The 7861-nt window shown below is 37.3% G+C and overlaps 1 pseudogene; it reads left to right on the top strand.

The window, feature by feature from the left end:
• Positions 1-5192: 5192 nt before the first annotated feature.
• On the top strand, positions 5193-7307 carry LOC148940900 (uncharacterized; annotated as a pseudogene).
• The last annotated feature ends 554 nt before the right edge of the window (positions 7308-7861 follow it).

The following is a 7861-nucleotide window of genomic DNA, read 5'->3' on the forward strand; positions in this document are numbered from 1 at the left end:
TTAGTGTTTAAATGGTAGGTCAGTTAGGGTAAATCTAGGGGAGAAGTTTTCTAAGTTTTTCCCTGTTTCTTGTGGAGTTCCCCAGGGTTCCGTCTTAGGACCCCTGTTGTATTAGTGTATGGTGACAGTATGTGGTCTTATACTCCTGGTGCGTCTACGTCATCTTTCGCCGACGAAACAGCACTTGTTGTGGCAGTGAAGACTCTTGAAGAATTGGTCCAGAAATCAAATAGAGCTCTGCAAGGGTTGAGTGACTTTGTAGGCATTAGCTTACTTAGCATTAACGCGGCAAAGAGTAACTATATTTTGTTTAGTCGGACTGGTGTATCCCCAAATCTTCCCAGTGAAATAGAAATAAATGGTGATGTACTAAAGCGGGTTGAGGAAGTGCGTTACCTAGGATTCATTCTCGATCAGTACCTCAGCTGGAGAAGACACGCTGATGTGGTTGTGTGTCAGGTAGCGCGTGGCCTTGGTATTTTAAGAAGTTTCCAACATTTTTTGCCTTCTCATATTTTAATTTTCTAATACCAATCTTTGATTGCGCCGTATACAAATTATGGATGTATGATTTAGGCTAGTAATTTTACGGGCAATTTTAAACTAGTGCAGATTCAGCAAAATAAAGCAGTGAAATTAATTGGTAAGTATGATACAGGAGTTTTAAGTACAGAGTCGATTTTTTGGAAACTTAGGATTTTTAATATAGGTCAGATTAGAGATTTTCAGATTAGTATTTTTTTTTTTCAAATTTTAAATTGTTTAGCGCCTGATGTTTTTAGTATTTTTTTTCGTTTTAACTCATTTTATCATGAACATACTACGAGAAATGCTGGAGATCTAGTAAGTGAGCCAAGAAGTACGGTTCGTTCTAGCCATGTGGCAAGGCACTCGGGTCCGGTGGTCTGGAATACTTTTCCAGACTCAGTTCGGGAAGCAGAAAGTGTCCCGCAATTTAAAAACCCGTTAAAGAAGCATCTCCTTGCGGGTAGTTGGTGAGTGTGAAGCTGGAAGGCGAGAGAGGACAAATTAAGTAATTTTTTTTGTTCTGTTATTAATATATTCGTTTTATTATATTATTTTTTTATTATTTATTTATTTTTATTTTTATTTTTTTTCTTCTTTTTTATTTTTTTTTCATAATTTATTAGTTTATATAATAGTATAAGTATTAATATAATACATAAGTATTAGTACAAACAAGCGTCAATAATTTGTCAATTTTCAGAGTATTGTAATATGACAAAGCAGAATTTTCCTCTAATTTTCTTTGTAAGGCATGCTCACATTTATGGACATCGTAAGAAGTGTACATGGAAACTACATCAAAACTAGATGAGATACTTTTTTATGTTGTACTTTGATTTTTTAACTTCTCAACAAGATCAATGGAATTTTTTATATAAGATTACTGTGTGATTAAATGAGGCTTAAAATTGGTAGCTAAGAATTTTCCTACATCTGTAGCTGGAGAACTATAAGATGCTACAATAAGAAGTAACGGAGTACCTTTCTTATGGATTTTAGGCAGACCATAAGACTTTGGGGTTGAAAAACCTTTGGGGTAGAATTTTCTGTATATTTGAGGGGTAATTAGTCTACTGTCTTTTAAAATTTCTAATTCTTTTCTCAACTGATGTGAGTATTTGTCGGTGGGATCAGTTTTTAGTTCTTTCCAAGTATTTTATCCATTAAAAGGGTATTTATTCATATTTTTTATAACCTGCAGAATTCATAATTACAACTGAGTTTCCATTGTCCGCTCTTATAATCACTGTGGTTTTTTTATTTTTCAGGTTTTGGGGGATTTTTATTTCTTCCTTTGATTGTGTTGAAAGCGACAATGATGGCTATTTTTGCCACTTCATTAATAACAGCAGTCATGTTGATTTCCTACTTAATAAAAGCACTTGAAATAAGGTTTTGCGGCAAGCAGAAAGTGGAGAGACGAACGGAAAAATTGTGAAAAACTTTTTGGACCTTGCAGGAACCTAGCGAGACAGGGCTTTAGCTTAAGCATAACTGAAGAACAAAATAACAAAATTTGTGAAATTATTCAAATTCTAGCAAGATACTTGGCAGCTCTTGATACCCGATATAGACCCTAAAAATTTACCTATTTACCCACAATTCCTTAGAACGAGTCAATTGCCTTTATTTGGAAGAAGTCAGGGAGAAGATTCTCGATGAAGTATTGGATTCAGAATTCTATTCTGGGATACTGTATCCAATGCTTCACATTCATATTAGCTTGCAGCCGTACTCCAAAATATCAGGTCGGAAGGGACATCTAGAAAGAGACTATTAGATTTTAGTGACGCTAATGAAAAAACCGGAGGAGGGCATGGCAGAACGCTTAATAGAAACATTGTCAAGTAGAGGAATTCCTATGACTAAACTAGCTTTCCAGTCTTATGACTCTGCAGGTACTATGTCTGGTCAATCTAAAGAAGTCCAGCAGGAAATATCTGAAATTCTTGATCGCCGTGTGCCTTTTATTCTCTGCCAGGCCCACAGACCAAAAATTGCTAGACAACATAGTGGTAACTCATCTCTTTTGATAGGCAAAATTTTCAATATCCTTGATGAAATATACCTGTTCTTCTTTTAATCTACATCGCACTTTTCCACCCTTGAAGAAAAACTCTCTTCAATTGAAAACAGCCTTAACATCCAAGACTTATCATTGACTCAGTGAACTACAAGGGCTAATACCATACAAGCAGTAGTTACTTAGTTTGAAGCAATAGTTTCAGCCATTTACAAAACGAAACAGATAAAGAACACCTATAAAGAGAATAAGGCACAAGCTAGTACCCTTCTCGAAAGAATTCTAAACTTTGAATTGATCGCTTGCGTCACCTGTCTGAAAAACAACCCTGTTTAAGATCAGGATAGCAACAGAAAAACTTGAAGCAGAAGGAATCAACATTATCGACGCAATAGAGATGCTTGAAGCTATAAAGAAACTTTTCGAAAGAATATCAGAGGATAAAATGAACAATTTCATTGAAAATGCAAAGGTGTTTGCCAGAATGAGAGAAGCCGATCCAGAGGCAGGTTTGGTCAGACATCATAGTCGGTGACTTGGACCATCTCATTTTGACAGCCATGCTCAGAGTCAAGCCGAGATCTCAATGCATCCGTTCTATAGACAACATTTTAGAATTCTGCTAGAAAGGCTAAAAACAATGATCGGAGACAATCTCAGAGCTTTCCTTGTCAATTCTCAGCCGTCTTCTCTGTTACTTCAGCCTCTTTAAAAAACAGGATTTTGGTTGCAGATATTGAGCTAACAAGAACGCTTTTTCCAAATCAGGAAAAACCTCCAGATTCTACTAGATTTGAAGTAGAGCTGAAAGTTCTGTTTCAGTTTTGCCACTGGGCTACAAGCATCGGAAAAGTACTAGATGAAGAAAATTATCGGCAACATCAGCTTAAGCAAGCTCTTCACCCATGGGAATTAGCTGCGTTAGCAGCTGTTGCAGTTGCGGCTGCCGAAAGAACGTTTAACAAGGTCAAGTTTGTTAAGAATTTACTTAGAACTGCCGTGGTTGATGCTTGGCTACATTCCCTCTTGTTGGTGGCAAATGAGAAAGACCTCACTGATACCATTGACTCAAAAAAGATTGTCGAGCGGTGGTGCGCTTTGAAGAACAGGTGAATACAAATATAGCTGTCCTTACTTAAGCATTTGAACATGATGTATTACATTTTAGCTGCTTGTTTCTCTCTGTAGATAGTATAAAGGATAAAAGATTAATGTATAATGATATTTCACGAGTTGTATAATGTGATCTAGGAGTCGTTTATATGATAGAATCTTAACCCTCCCCCTGGCTTTTGTGCTTCGAGACAACCCAGGTACAAATAGTAACATCATTTTTGAATTGTCAATTTAGGGTGAGTGGCTCGTTTTTGGAATGAGTATATTTGGCTGTTCAGTTTTAGTCAGAGTGGCTCTAGGTATGGGTCCGCAGCCGAAGCCTTGAAACTTTGGGATGGGAGTCCTCCCCCCTTTATCTGTTCCCCTGGTGTTCCCTTGGTTACGCATGACATGGTAGTGTACCAGGGGAATTATGTACCATGAGTAATATGTGATATATTGAAAATATAAAAAGAAAATAAAACTGTTTTTTTCTGAGGATACTTCCGATAAATGCCTCGTGGTATTCCAGACGTTTCAAAGAGTGGAAAAGCCATCGATTAAATCACGACATTAGTTCAGAAAGACGTTTTTGAAGTTTACAGAAATACTTGGCAATAAAAAAATCACGAGACAATGTCTTATACAGGAAGTTACAAGTTATCATAATAATATGAATGTCTAATCATCAAAATACTGAAAATAAATTATTGGACGGGCAGTTAGGATAATGATTTGACTTTGCAAACATAATGACAAAGTAGCGGGCCCTCCATAGGAGCTGGGCCAATCATGAAATAGCTCTTAGAGCGCAGAATCCAGACTTGTGTGACATAGTAATGAAAAAGTGTTCTTAGAGAATTATTATGTGGGAATTATCCTACCATTTGGGCAATACATTCTGAAGTTATCATTCTGATCGTATTACTTATATATGTTGCTGTATACACGAAAGCGGAAATCTCAATAAGTCCATTGCATTTCTATTTGTGTTGTTTTATTTATATGCCTGTATCTCACTGCAAAGTAGATAACTAACTAAAATATCTCCATCGGAAACGTTTCCAGGGAATATGATTTCTAATTAACAATAGAGGTAATCCATAAGGAGATGACCCAAGGAAGTGTGGTTAAACTCCTGGATTGATGGTTGGAGAACTTTTATCCTATAATAGTTACATATTTTATTTTATCTCAAAGAGAGTGGCGCGGTCATTTTTATACCCATCAGTCATACTCATCCCCTTCCCCCTTTGCAAATGGTGCAGCCTTTAGCGGCACAAGTTTATATCAACTTAGCGGTTTAAGGTAAAACCTAAGCGGTACAAGTGGAGCAATTCAATAACGGCACAATTGGCGCGAACCTTAATAATACAGCTTAAATCCTTAATGGCACAAGTGACACAGTCATAAGTGGTACAGGGCCGACTGACACACAAAATTCTCCCGGTACAAGAAAGTTCAAAGAGGGCGGAAAGTTCAAACAAGGAAAAAGTGACATTTAGCCTATTGACTTCAAGGATTAGGTGCTTTGATTGAAGGTAGTATGCTTCAGTCAAATTCTCCGCATCAGCCCCCTTCTGTGACTAAAATCAAACAGAAATTAGAACAGTTGGAAAAGGAGAAATATGTCACAAATTATGATTGAGAGAAAGGAATACCTCCTCAGCTGTCTAGAAATGGTATATTGAAAATAAAAATTGAAAATTGTTCCTTGGATGAAGCGCATCAACTTGGATGCAATCAAGCCCCGTTTGATTCAGACAGTAACTCAATAGAGCAAGAGGCCATACTTTGTAAGCATGAGGTTCAACCTGAATATGTTGAATTTAAAATCAAGAAATGGCTATTCAGTGATGATCAGGACACTCAAGAACCGTCAAATAGTGAGAAAGTTTCTGTGAATTCCTGTTCTTCTGAAGTTACAAATATTGCTGGCCATAGTAATAGCTATGTTAAACTGTGTCCTCCTCCACTGCCAACTTTACCGCCACCACCACTGAAGCCCAAACGAAGGTTCTTGCACGATGAGTTTGGAAGCTTGTCACAAGGCAGTACACCATGTTTTACGTTGCCAGTCCCTGAATTTGGTGATGATTGTGCACTCATAAGATTTTTTGGGCCAACTATCAGTCATTATTTTGAAGATGAACTTGGAACAATTTTAAGGAATAATGGAGAAAATAGTGATGCTAATTTAAAAGAGGACGAAGAAGAGTCTGATTGGAGCGACTCAGTGGAATTTTTACCTGTAGATGAAAACAAAATTTTGTTGACGAACGGAGACGATATTTGAAGCTGGCGAAATAAACTACCAACCTTAATTGTAGGACTAGTATCCTCTCGTGAAGCTCTCTTATTCCAGAGCCAAAGATAAAAGGCGGTGAAAATAATCTATGCAGGGCAGGCTTTCTCCTTGGTTTGACATGCAAAGGCTCAAAATTGGATGCAAATTTGCTGTTCAGTGTACCTGAAAATATTGTTATTGATGAAGGACTTCGTAAAATGTGCGTCCCTGATGCACTTCATTGGGAACCGTTTGGAACTGCCCTGGACTATTACACAATTGTATTGACGAAGGAAAATGGTGATTAGTACTTTGCTCATTGTCATCGTGTTAAAATTGAAGGCTTTGACACTACAAATCCTTATTCTTATTGTCTTATTAGTAGTAATCGATGTACTGCCTTTTTTAAATAGATTCTCGGTGAACTGTCCAAATCTCATGGTCTTCTCCTTGAATAACGTCGATCTTTTATGGCCTATTTATGTTCCTCTCCCTTGCCACCTCCTGGTTGTACCCTAACCATTCCTAATAAAGATCTCACATTGAAGCGTTCTTTTGACTGGAGGTTCTCAGAACTGGGGCTAGATTTTCTGTATCAGCGGTTAAATCAACAGTCAAGTGCAAAAAAGTTCATTGATCTACTTTCGACACTTCTCCTTGAGAGAAAAGTGATACTTGTTGGAAAAACGTCAGTGAAATATTTTGAGCTATACAAGGCTTGATGAATATGATTGCCCCACTGGAATGGCAGTACAATCTCGTCTCTATTCTCTCCTCATATATGGTGCAGATGACAGAGTTACCGACTCCGTATATAATGGGAATTCTTTCAGTTGATTAGAAACTTACTCCGCCAGATTTTGGTATGATAATCAACGTTGATAGCTCAGTGGTGCTGCATTTGACTGGAGATGAGGGAACTATTCTACCCAAATCTGTTAGAAAGAGTCTTCGCTCCCGTTTAAAGAATTCCAAACACATGAAGCTTCATCCAATTGGTACAACTGCCAGAGGATATTTGTTAGATGCTCTTCTAATTACTGTGGCCGAACTTTTTGGCCACTATCGTGAAAGTCTAGTCTCTAATGAAGACAGAACTGTCAAGTTTAGTCGTGAAACTTTTGTCAAATCTCATCCGGACACCGACTGTCGACAGTTTCTTGAATGGTTTGTGGACACTATGATGTTTCAGTCTTTTATTAAGAAGAAATGTGACAAGCAAGAGCCAGAAAGCCCCGTCGAAGGTGCCTTCAACCGAAAGTCATTGCAAAAATCCATGCAAATTCGTGAAAATCAAGCTTTACGTGTGCCAAAAAAAAAAAACTAGTAAAATTTGCCGAAAAATTCAAGAATAAATGATCTGGTTCGACGTGAGTTGTATTTTTATTTGAATTTCATCAGTGTAATTTTATAATTATTATCCTATGCAAATCGAAAAACTGTTGCTTTACAAGAAATCCATAGAAAACCCTAAATTATTGACTACAAGGAAAGGAAAACCTTATGATGGAAATTACGCAATGATAAACGAACTACCAAGCCTATGGACTTTTCTCAAGAATTATGGCAAAGTCATGGTGAGAAAAACGTCACGAAACGGATATCATCCAAACTAAAAAAGGAAAATGACAACATACAAGATACTAACCTAAGGGAATTAGACAAATCAAGAAACAAGTTCTCAAGTACCCAACAAGATCATGACTATGCAAATCCCACAGAAGGAAATGAAAAAGATATCACAACAGCCACACCTAAGTATGAGACCCCAACCAAAGAGATGCAATCTTCAATATTGGAAACCACGGCAAACACAGTGCCAGAATTGATCGCACTTAGCATAGAATCACCTGGAAATTTAACCATATTTACTTATCTAAAACCCACAACATTTACAAACTGGACTGGGTCAACAGGGCCCAAATATA

Source organism: Artemia sp. Qi Xiang Cuo, chromosome 19 (genome assembly GCF_049724085.1).
Source record: "Artemia sp. Qi Xiang Cuo chromosome 19, ASM4972408v1, whole genome shotgun sequence".
In the NCBI taxonomy this organism is placed as follows: Eukaryota; Metazoa; Arthropoda; class Branchiopoda; order Anostraca; family Artemiidae; genus Artemia; species Artemia sp. Qi Xiang Cuo.